This window comes from Lytechinus variegatus, chromosome 4 (assembly GCF_018143015.1).
Source record: "Lytechinus variegatus isolate NC3 chromosome 4, Lvar_3.0, whole genome shotgun sequence".
NCBI lineage: Eukaryota > Metazoa > Echinodermata > Echinoidea > Temnopleuroida > Toxopneustidae > Lytechinus > Lytechinus variegatus.
The window spans coordinates 3,658,645-3,671,801 of NC_054743.1; the positions used below are offsets into that span (position 1 = coordinate 3,658,645).

General features: G+C 35.9%; 1 long non-coding RNA gene across 1 annotated transcript; it reads right to left on the reverse strand.

Annotated features, from left to right (window-relative positions):
* Positions 1 to 2,857: 2,857 nt before the first annotated feature.
* LOC121413216 lies at positions 2,858 to 10,768 on the reverse strand. Its single transcript, XR_005969713.1, has 3 exons — positions 10,748 to 10,768; positions 3,833 to 3,835; positions 2,858 to 2,981 (listed from the first exon to the last, which is right to left on the reverse strand). It is a non-coding gene; the product is annotated as an uncharacterized LOC121413216 (long non-coding RNA).
* Positions 10,769 to 13,157: the final 2,389 nt, after the last annotated feature.

Here is a 13,157-nt window from a genome sequence, read left to right on the forward strand (position 1 = left end):
AAAAAAGTTAGATTGTAGCGGCCAATCAAAAAAAAATGTTGATCAAAATATTTTTCGGCCCCCCTATTGGCGAAAGCTGGATCCGCCCCTGCATGTAGCATGTATTTGCTATTGGTAAATCGTCATTTTTGCTGTCAAAACACGACGAAGACGACGACATCTTATCCGCCATCGTACAACGAATAAAAATTAAACGCGAACGAGGTTACATGAATTGTACACGCTTGCGCGCGTTCGCGGAAGTTTTTAACACACGGGGTGAATGGCGGAATTTCCAGTCGAAGTCAATGGTACTATTTCGCATATTATTATTTTAATTTTGAGGTCAGGAGCAGAATTTAGCGATGGCAACATGTTGCATTTATTCACTCATAATATTTACATATTATCATCTCCAAGAACCGTGGTTGCATTTGCCGCCCCACGGAAAGTCACAATTTTAGCGACCATCCCACAGTCTAGGAATTGGACAATCCTTTTCTAGCTGTTAAGTATAATTGAATGGTATTAAAATGAACAGTAATATATTCTTGTGATCGGTTATTCTTAACCGATTTGAAATGATTTATCTGGTCTTTTTGGAGAATTCATCTTATATCAGAAAAGTTATTGAACTTGCATAACACCATATAATGAATAAGACTAAAACAGTAAAGATTAATTTACATGCATGTTTATTGAAAAAAATACTATAACTTGCATAATTTTTTTCGGTTGGTTGACAAAAGCTGCAGCCACTGTCTATACCATGACAAAAAAAAACATGTTTTAGGTACCGTTGACGTTTGTGCCTTGGGGTAGAAGGGAATGGAATATAGACTGTTCAATTAACTGCAATATGATCATACTCGTGAAGATGACTGGTTGGGTAGTAATAGGTTAATGATGATATACCAAAAATGATGACGATGGTGGTGATGTTTATGAATTTATTGATGGCATTGATGTAAGTATTGGGGGGGGGGGGGTGCCACGCAGTCCTGGGGTTGCCACGCAGTCAAGCTTAGCTTATAGTGGCAACCCATGCAACCTTCTAATAATCGATGTTTTAATAGAAAATGCAATTTTTTGTATGTTTTGCTTGTCAGTTATATGTATATCTTTATTGTATTTTCTTTGTAAATATGTTCATGAAAAGGTGTTGCAGAAACCAATAAATGAAAAATGAAAAGTATACAGTGCGTATCATAAAAGTTTTACAATTAGAAAAAGTCCAGTCAAATTATACATTTGTAATATCCTGAAGATTTTTACACATCTTTACATTGGTACAGATCCATTTAAGCAAATGACGATATATAACTGTCAAAAAAATCCGCTTGAGTGAGCACCACTTGCTCTTGAAAAGTTAGTGAAAAATGATTTGCGCAGAACTCTGAAATAGTTATGCGAATAAAAGTAGACGTTAATCACGAAAAACGCGTGGAATTGAGCTATTAATATTGATTCGAATCTTTTGATCTTTTACCTTTTTTAACTTGTTTCCTTGTCCAAAGTACTTCGTAGGGTGCATTGCGCCCACCCTACTCCCCCACACACCGAGGCCATCGTGACGATATTTGCTTTACACTGAACTGAGATTTACATTTACAAACTTGGAAAAAGTGTGGAGAAACAAGTATTGATGAAAAATGAAATGTAAACCCACTTTAAATGATAAAAACTTAGTGAAAAAATGCTAGAGCTGTCCCATATAAACTTTTGTTCAGATTCAGTTATGTCTTCAGATCCAGCTGGCACAAAAAGGGTAAAGGTTGTGCTTACTAAGTGTTGAAATCTTAATTTGAGTGGCAAAATTGTTACAAAAGCTTGAATTTATCCTTTTTATTTCAATTGTCTAAAAGTGCAAGGGAAATGTAAAAGAAATGTATCGCAGGGTAAGTTTAATTTCGCCTTCCCCTTGACACAGCGTGAAAATGAGCATTTCTGCGCAAACAGATTTCTGCGAGCTTTACAGAAATGGACAGTGCTCACTGAAGTGTAACTTTATTTCAAAACCTTTACTTTCATTTGATACATGTAGATGAGACCCAAACCAAGGTTATATGTGAAAAAAATTACCCACATGTTGTATATTTGTTAATTCCCATGGCTTTTTCAAAGTGTAAACCTTTTTTGATATGCACTGTAGTGTAGAAGGTTTTACGGTACACCATATGTGTATCTTGGGAAATTGTTAGTCCAAAAAAGGACTACGCAAACTCGACGTTTCGACAAGTGTGTTTTTGTCGTATTCAGGAGAATGAGCAAGGGTGGTGCATGTCAGGATCAAACCTTGTTTTCTCCTATTTAAAGATTTGATCACCAATCACCCAAATGACATAAACAACCTTTCATACCCCAGGCATCCTTTTTTTAAGCGACGAGAGGTATGATGTAGTCAAAGTACACATAAGTTATTGCACTGCGCAATAATCATTCCGGTTAATAGTTGTTTATTACAGCTATATCATTTTGCTCCAAATGCGATTCATTTCCATGGAAATTTTAACAATGAATCTAACATGAGTTCACATATAAATGATATTGACGTTCCAAAGATAAGATAAATTAAGTTGGATTTTATCAGTTTAGAATTTCAATTATGGAATGAAAAAATCTGTTATGGATGGAAAAAATTATAATTTCTCCGGACATCATCAAGGGTTTATTATATCAAAGAACTTCCATATAATAATAATAATAGTGTATATTTGTAGATCGCACACACCGTCAGTAGACGCTCATGGCGGTAGCCGAGCAACCGTTCTCTTTCACAATGTAAAAATTAGATTTTATAGAAATTTATATAAATACTACACAAGAACCATGAACGAGTACAATGTAAGAATAATAATTTCACATCTGGTTCATTCACCCCAACCAATCCATCAGCCCATCATCATGCGGAACCCAGTGCCCTCTAGTTGCCCCGTTCACTGACAATTTAAGGGGTAAACCCAGTCAGTACATAACTCACAGGAGCTCTAGCAATCTGAGGACTAGTAGGCGGCAAGTAGTAAGAATTCCAAAAATTTTCTGTAGAATCTGATTTTTTGTGCTATTTCTCCTATTTTTAGGGTGCTGAATACGAATCTGCTTGTTGCCAAATTTATAAATGCCGTCTTCGACCGTTGCCATGGCAACCGATTAATTTCTCAAAAATAACATGTATTCCCATGTAAATGGTAGATAAACATGATATAAATTAGCCAAGAGATTGAATTCAAGGTTCTGATTAAATACAAATTAAATGTAGAAATATTTAAGATCATCAAAATAGTTCCAATTAGCCCGTTGCCATGGTAACAGCTCATTTTTCCTCCAGAAAAGTAAAAAAAATTATTTAAAGTTGTATAATCTGTTTTTTGTTTCATTTTCCCTGCGATTAGGGTGTTAAACATAGGGAGTGATTTTGCTAAATGTATAAATGCACTCTCATTCCATTTCCATGGCAACCAAATAATACCTAATTTGGTAAAAAAAAGATAATAACATAGAAAAAAAGATAATGGCAGGAAAGACAATAAAAGCTACTTAATCTACATGCGTTGGGTTTTTCCCACTCATTTAGAACAAAAACTACATAAGTATTTTGCATGAGATTATTGGAATGATAGGAATTGATGTTGCCTTGACAATGCTTGAATTTAAAAATATATATCAATGTTGCAAATGGCCCGTTGCCATGGTAACATCTTATTTTTCTCAGAAAAGTACAAATTTTGATAAAATCATGTAGAGTCACGTTTTTATCCTTTCATTTCCACTAAGTTTAGGTTTCTAAAAATTAATATGGTTGTTGGTAATTGTGTAAGCACCATCTCAGACCATTGCCATGGCAACCAAATACCAACTTATTTGGTAAAAAAATAACCTGTTGAAAAAGGTAATGGTGGGATGTACAGTAAAAACGAACTAATCTACATGCGAAAGGCTTGACCCATTAATTTAATTTTTAAAGCAAAATTACGGTAAGTATTCTACATTAATTAAAATGATAAAATTGATATTTCCTTGGCAACGCTTGATTTTATAAATAAATATCAATGATGCAAATTGCCTATTGTCATGGTAACGGCTCCATTTACACCAGAAAATAACAAATTTTAATAAAAATATGTCCGATTATTCTTTCATTTCCGCCAAAGTATACATGTAGGTTGCTAGACATTGATATGCTTGTTGCTGTTGCTTTGATAGTGGTTAATCAATTTAATTTTATATGATAAATATCAATGTTGCAAATTGCCTGATGCCATGGTAAACATCACTCGCAAAGTTCCCTCCTGCAGACTTTTCAACCTGAAGAAAGTAAACTGTGAGCAGTTTTCCACAGATCTGGATACATATCTTCAGAACCTCCCTGCACTCCCTACTCATTACGACAGATTTTTAGAGCTGCTGAAGAAATCATCAAGGAAGAATATTCCACAAGGATGCCATACAAGCTATACTCAGGGCCAGCAGAAACACCAGATTCGGATCCTTGGGAATGACTGTACAAAGTCCCAATCTACATGTAGGTCCCAAGTTACCGCCGGCCAAGTGGCCAGCCAGCTCCTAGTGAACAGCTAAGGTAACCCGCGAAGTTCCAACCTCAGAGGTTGGGAGTAGCCTGCCAAGAGTCATCTGGATTCACAAGAACTTTCAGCATGAACGACTTGCGCAATGCTATAAAAGCAATGAAGATCAGCAAGGCAGCTGGATTGGACAATGTCCTCGATCTGTGAACAGATGAAACATCTTGGACCTGTTGCACTCCATCGGCGGCTTGACATGCTAAACTACTGTCTTGAGAACTCAGAACATGCTCTCAAATCAATGGTTTTCTGAATCTCAGTGGTTCCAGTAGCATGGCTGACACACAAAAGGTTTCCCACAAGGAAGCATACTCTTATCATCTACACAAATGACCAACCAATCCACCAAATAATGAGAGCTACCTGTCCGCTGATGACATTTGCATTGCTTCACACAAACAGTCCTTTGAAGAGATGAAAAAGCACTCAGCGATGCTCTGGTAGGTCTGACTCCTTACTACGTTGCAAATCATCTCTGGGCAAATCCAGAGAAAACCCAACTCAGTGCTTTCCACCTAAAAAACAAAGATGCAGATCAGTAACTAAGGGTCAGATGGTATAGAAAATGGTTGGAACACACCAGTAAGCCAATCTACCTTGACGTCACCCTAGACAGTTCCCTTACCTACAAAGAACATGTTGCCAAGACAAAGGCTAAAGTTGGAGCAAGGAACAGCATCCTGAAGAAGCTTTCCAACACAAAATGGGAACAGGTGCAAAACCATCCGTGCGACAGCTCCTGCTCTTTGCTACTTGACTGCTGAGTATGCAGTCCTCATCCGTTTTAGGTCATCACATGCTGCCACGATTGATACAGCCCTGAATGCTGCTTGCAGAGCAATTACTGGCTGCGACAAAAACAAGAGCAGATGATCTCTAGCTACAGTGTGGTATTGCCCATCCACACATCAGAAGAGAGGTATCAGCACAGGTGGAAAAAACAAGTAAGAAGATAACCATCTTCATCCACTCTTTTAAGTATGAACCTGCCAAAAAACAGACTCAAATCAAGATGTAGCTTCCTTCACTTGACTAAATCCCTTGATGGCTCTGCTCATAATCAAAGGGTCACCCTATTGTCCAACCACCTACAGTCTGTGGTCAACGCTCAATCTCTCCAATGGACCTAGCGAATCGCTTCCCAGGTTCAAGTGAGGAATGTGTAGTGTATAGATTTTTTTTGACCATTTGTGCTCCAATAAATTTTATAACGAAAAAAATAGCCAGTATGCCAATTTTTCTAAGGGTTTGTGAAATTTGGGAGAATTCAGCTAGAGACAATTTTGAGAATATTTTTGGCAATTTGACCTACAAATCTGACAAAAATAATGATTTAGGGGTTAAGTTTTTAAGAACTTGACATGCAACATCTATTTGCTGAATTGAATTACCCCCAACTTCTAACTCCAAGGTGGCTGCCAATTTAAGGGTCACAAATTCCATTTTGATAGAGAGTTGTTCAAAATATTTATTTGGGGGTTTTAGAGTCAAGAAATCAAAATATGGAAAGCCAGCAAAATCAGCATATCAAATGTATGTTTGTTCAAAAAGATTTCTAGATATGAATGTATATTTGTAAAGTCATTAATTTCTTAACAATTTTGTGTGATTTCCTTTGTTTACAAAGGACATTGTGCAAATTTTTCATAGAAAAAATTATGACACTGATGAATTTCCATAGAGTTACGATTGATCGGATCAATCGTAACTCTTTGTACAACAGGGCCCATTTACATTTGACACACTGACCTTGCCTTTAAAACGAATGGCGGTCGGTAGTAATTAAAAATGGGTGATGGGTTTGAATTTGGCGTTCCTCAGGGTTTTGTACTGGGACCTATACTTTTTTCTCGGTATTTATTACCACTTGGGGACACTTTGAGGCAGAATAATGTTGAATTTGATTTCTTTAGTTCCCAAATCTCCAACTAGTTTTCACAATGCTATTGTATTCAGGAAATTAATGTATCAATGATAAGAAATAAAGTTAAGCCTGCTCTTGAATGAACAAAAAGTCCTAGACATATTCCTGCTCATGTTCATTTGTTAATTGGTAATTCTGAACCTGCTGAATCTGTTAGAATTCTAGGTGTTGAACTTAATTTGTCATTAACGAGTAAGCAAGTAAATTCGCTTTGTAAAACCCAAAACTCCCATTTATACAAACATGGAGCTACCATGATACAATGGTCGGAAAGATATTGACGGATGATGCTTGCCATCATGCTGTTCAATCACTGGTGTTCAGGCGCCTAGATATAGTCAAAACATCACATTCAGAATCGAGCAGTCGGTACCATTACAACAGCCAGAAAGTATGATCATGTTTCCTTTGTTCAAAGAGCTTCACTTGCTACTGGTCAAAAACAGAATCATAGAAAAATTGCTTTGTTTACTTGTCGATTAATAACTTGACACCACAATACATTTCATGCTGGGTTTTTTCCATACGCTTTCTATCCCCAACTTGGGAAAACATTTCACTGGTCCCAGTATTCAAAATCAGTTCATGTCCTTCTGTACAATTATTTTTTGAATTTTATATACAACACCCACTTTATATATTGTAAGCACTTGAAGAGTAGAATTATTCATTTTTATAATAATAAATGAAATAATATAGCCTAGGATTTGTATAGTGCTCCTATATTACCCTGGCTAAGCTAGTCTACCGCATCCGGTGCTCACAACTTCCTTCAAGTATCCATTTACCTTACCTGGGTTGCACTTGCAGTACAATATGGATAAATTTTCTTGCTTTTAAAAGGAAAACACACCCCGGATGGGAATCGAACCGATGTCCCTCAGATTGAAAGAAAGAGGCTTAACCACTAGACCACGACGCCCCCACAATGTTAAGCTATATTGGAAAGTGCTTTGAGCATGTTTACATGAAGAACTTGCTATAAATGTTAATATGTATGTATTTATGTTAAAGGACAAGTCCACCCCAACACAAAATTAAGTTTAATAAAAAGAGAAAAATCCAACAAACACAACACTGAAAATATCAAAATCGGATGTAAAGCATGAAAGTTATATTTTATATTTTCGCTTAATTTCACAAAAAACAGATACTGGCATTTTCTGGTCGGTATGCAAATGAGAAGTCTGATGATGTCATCCACTCACTATGTCTTTTGCATTTTATTATGTGAAATATGATTTTTTTTCCTATTTTCTCCTCATTCTCATGTCTAATACAAAGTTTTATTCCTCCATGAACACATGTAATTAGCATTAATACTATATGGTTCAGTCAAGTTGGCCCTTATTGTCAAATCTGTATAAAATGAAATAATGTATATTAAAACAATAAAAAACAACAAAAGAAATAGTGAGAGACATCATCGACTGTCTCATTTGCGTATTACTGAGTTGTGCATATCACTGTTATGTGAAAAACAAGCAAAATTTAAAATGCCACAACTCTTCTTTTATATGAAATTTTCAGCGTTATGCCAGTATGATTTTTCTTTATTCATTCAAATCAACATTTATCGGGGTTGGACTTGACCTTTAATAGAAAACTGTTAAAGATAATAATTATAACTTTAAAGTTTATTTGGCAAATTGACATAATCCTGGCCTTCTATTAGATACAACTGACCTTTTGAGGATACAAGGTAAATTCTTCCATGTGTTAATGTAGACTCAATGTGGGACTTTCATGAAAAACCCATTCATTTAATAATAGAATCCTGAGGGTTTTTTTTTACCTCAAAAGACCCTTAACCTTCACCTTGTGACATGATATATAATTAACTTGAAAATTAATAAACCTGTAAAGTTTTTGATGTTGATACCACAGTACAGTCAAAGTTCATTGACCAGAACTTTAACCTGAAACTCGTGCACAATGATCAGTGATAGTTGAATACCAATATGCACTCTCAAAGTTTTGCCTTATCAGAAACTTGATGAGATTCAATGATGATAATACAACATGGCCAAATCTTGGCGATCGTAAAAGACCTACGACCTTGATCATATGACCTGAAACTTGAACTTTATGATTTATGATTAATGATTATGTCGATTGGACTTTATTATAAATTGAAAATGGCCCGAGGGAGTATTTTTACATTAACAAGCATATGGATGTTGAGCACCCTAACATTAGGAACAAGTGGAATGCCTCTGGCCGTCTCACCTGCATCACGCGGTTCAATATAGCAGCAGTGCTGACTTTGAATACTACTCTAACTCGCACAAGATGTTCAGTGATACATGGTTACTCTTATGTCCACTTTTTATGAACTAGACCAATAAACTTACAGAGATATGATGGTTATTCAACAAAAAACCCCAACATGGCCAAAGTTCATTGACCTTACATGACCTTTGACCTTGATCAGGTGACCTGAAACTCAAACAGGATGTTCAGTGATACTTGATTACTCTTATGTACAAGTTTCATGAATCAGATCCATAAACTTTCAAAGTTATGATGGTAATTCAACAGATACCCCCGATTCGGCCAAAGTTCATTGACCCTAAATGACCTTTGACCTTAATCATGAGACCTGAAACTTGCACAAATTTTTCAGTGATGCTTGATTACTATTATGTCCAAGTTTCATGAATCAGATCCATAAACTTTCAAAGTTATGATGGGAATTCAACAGATATCCCCAATTCGGCCAAAGTTCATTGACCCTAAATGACCTTTGACCTTGGTCATGTGACATGAAACTCATGAAGGATGTTCAGTGATACTTGATCAACCTTATGTCCAAGTTTCATGAACTAGGTCATATATTTTCTAAGTTATGATGACATTTCAAAAACTTAACCTCAGGTTAAGATTTCGATGTTGATTCCTCCAACATGGTCTAAGTTCATTGACCCTAAATGTCCTTTGACTTGGTCATGTGACATGAAACTCTAATAGGATATTTAGTAATACTTGATTGACCTTGATGGTCCATATACATTCTAAGTTATGACGTCATTTCAAAAACTTAACCTCATGTTAAGATTTGATGTTGACACCGCCGCCGTCGGAAAAGCGGCGCCTATAGTCTCACTTTGCTTCGCAGGTGAGACAAAAATGAAAGGAAAATCAGAAGTTTTAATTTATCAACTTTGTGATTTTTTGAGAAAAATCAGCTGTTACCATGGCAATGGGGGCGTTGCAACATTCATATTTATATTAAATGCAAGTTTTACCAAGGCAACAGTAATTATTTTCTTTCAAATGAACTCATGCAGACCACTTACCGTATGTTTTGTTCAATATTGAACGAATGGTTCAAAATTTACGTAAGTAGATTGTGATTTTTATGGTATTTTCCATTATTATCTCCCCCATGTTATTCGGTTGCCATGGCAATGGCTTAAGATGGTATTTATACATTTAGCAACAAGCATATATAGATATAGCATCTTGTAATTAGAGGAAATGAAATAAAATTCAGATTCTGTAATATTTTATATCAAATGTATACTTTTCTGAGAAAAATAAGCTGTTACCATGGCAACGGCCAGTTTGCAATATTCCTATTTATCTTTTAATTCAAACATTGTCAAGGCAACATCAATTCCTATCATTCCAATAAACTCCTGCAGAATACTTACTGTAGTTTTTGTTCTAAATGAGTGGGAAAAACCCAACGCATGTAGATTAGGTCGCTTTTATTGTATTTCTCGCCATTATCTTTTTTACCATGATATTACTTTTTTTACCAAATAAGGTATTATTTGGTTGCCATGGCAATGTAATGAGAGTGTATTTATACATTTAGCAAAAATCACTCCTATGTTTAACACCGTAAACGCATGGAAAATGAAACAACAAAAAAAAAACGATTCTACAACTATAAATCAATTTTTTTTACTTTTCTGGAGGAAATATGAGCCGTTACCATGGCAACGGGCCAGTTGGAACTATTTTGATGATCTTAAATATTTCTGAATTTCATTTGTATTTAATTGGAACCTTGATTTCAATCTATTTGCTAATTTTTTATCATGTTTATCTACCATTTACAGGGGTATACATGCTATTTTTGAGAAATTAATCCGTTGCCATGGCAACGGTCAAAGACGGCATTTATAAATTTGGCAACAAGCAGATTCATGTTCAGCACCCTCAAAATAGGGGAAATAGCACAAAAAATCAGATTCTACAGAAAATTTTTGGTAACCTTTAATATTATGACGAGGAGCTGTGTACTAGACACCGGGTCCCACATGAACAGCCAATCTTACTTTTAATCATAAATGGAATACAACAGAATACATTTAAAATCAGTTACAATTAGAATAGGTATGTCTTAAGGTGATCTTTGAAAGTAGTATATGTCTTGATGGAGCGAAGTGAGAGAGGAAGCATATTCCATAACCTGGCTGCTGCATTCGAGAAAGCATGGTCTCCAGTGGCGTACCGTGAGTCACGGCATTGGGGGGGCACCAGCAAAAATTTTGAGTCACTTAGTGAGCGTGCGACTGAGCGCGCCCAGTTGCCAGGTATACGGACCTAATAGAGACATTTTAAGGACAGCGCCATTAAACGGATATGTATCTCACTTGTCAAATAATGCGAGCGCGAAGCACGAGCTTAACATTTTTGATATTCAGACCTAAAAAGGGAAATTATAATCAATCTTTTGTAACCATGATACGTACCTGTCTCGCTAAATAATGCGAGCGCGAAGCGCGAGCCGAAATTTTTGTAAATATTGACCCCCAAACAGGAAGATTTTAAGGACTATATTTTAATTATACTTGCTTATATAGCGCTTAATACTTACTTTGTCAGAAGTCTCTAAGCGCTCTACAGTATATGCAGCATAATTACTTTAGGAATCCAATAAGAGTATACACATCTCACCATAGTCATTCAATGCGATTGCCAATAAGCACTTGCTGATTTTGTTAGAATTATATCTAAATATGCACATAAAGCACTTGTAATCGTGATTAACATGCCCATCTCACTAATCAAATCTTGCGAGCGCGAAGCGCGAGCTGAAAATTTAGGAAATTCAGACCTGAAGAGGGGCAATTTAAGGCTTGTTTGTAGGAATTCACGAAGACCATACGTAGTTCACTAACCAAATGATGCGAGCGCGAAGCGCGAGCTGAAAATTTTTGATATTCAGATCAGAAAAGGGAAATTTTAAGGACTGATTCTAGGAATTCTTGGAGAGCAGACATATTTCACCAATCCACTACTGCGAACGTAATCACGGACAGGAAATGTTTTATATTAAGACCTTAAAATAGGGCAATCACTTTAAGCAGTAATGAAAAAGAAGCATACTATTGTACATAAAACAATAATAACTCGAAGTGCGAGGAAATATATTTGGCAGTTTGGTGTATATGACTTGAAAACGGGAGGTTTTAGTATAACAGGATTATATATCTCGTTAAACAGACAATGCGAGCACCAGGAGCAATGGAGACATAGGCCCTGAGCAAATTATGTTTCATTAAGTTATGAAAAAAAATGTTTCTTATGTAATATAACATAACATAATTATGATATAATATAACATTATAATGAACAATAATGTCTTCTTTCCCACAATATTTCTCTTCCTTTCTCCCTCTTTTTTTTTCCTTTTCCCCGTTTTTTTTTTTTTTTGGTCAGCCGATTGGGGGGGCACGTGCCCCCCATGCCCCCCCCGTAGTTACGCCACTGATGGTCTCCCCAGGAATGATAGGTACGGGGAGTTTGAAGCAGCTTACAATCTGTAAATCGTATAGTGCGGATAGGATTGTATGACCTAAGGGATTCCTGGATATATTGCGGTGACAATACATTGAGGGCTCGATATACAAATAATACAAGTTTAAATTGAACTCGTTTGTGAACAGGAAGCTAATGTAGAGAATGTAAAACTGGTGTGATTGGGTCCATTCTCGGTGCAAGGAGATGATATCTCCTTGCTCGGTGTAAAGGTGAGGAGTCTGGCACTTGAATTTTGAAGAGATTGCAGTCTAGTAAGTTGTTGTTTTGTGAGTCCATAGAAAAGAGAATTACAAAAATCAAGCCGAGATGTGATTAAAGCATGAATTAATTGTTCACATGCTTGTTTGTTTAAGAATTTTTGAATAAACCCTAGGTTCCTAGGTTTCTTTCTCTGTCATTATATTACAACAATTTACAAGAATGCATTATAGTACTTTTTTTTCTAATATATTAGGTATACTTTTCATTTTTTACGATATTTATTTATGCTTACCTATAATAATTTGTATTGTATAATATTATTGTTTGTACTGAGTTGTTGACATTGTTGAAAGTGTGGTATGTTTGATATGAATAAACTCTGAACCTTGAACCTTCTTCCGCAATTGATATCTAACAGACTTTGATGTGCTAGATACCTGTTCAACAAAAGACATAATGGTATCAAATACCACACCTAGGTTAGGTTACGACCTTAGAGACTGGCCTTATAACTTTATCGTCAATATGTACAAGAAAGCGATCGTGGTTAATTTTCAAAATAGACTTTTTCGAACCAAAAACAATGAATTCACTTTTATTTTAAGTTTAAAACTATTTGAATCCATCCAGCACTTCATGTCATGGATGCAGGCATCTAAGACTCTTAAAGCACTGGCAATCGCATCAGGGGG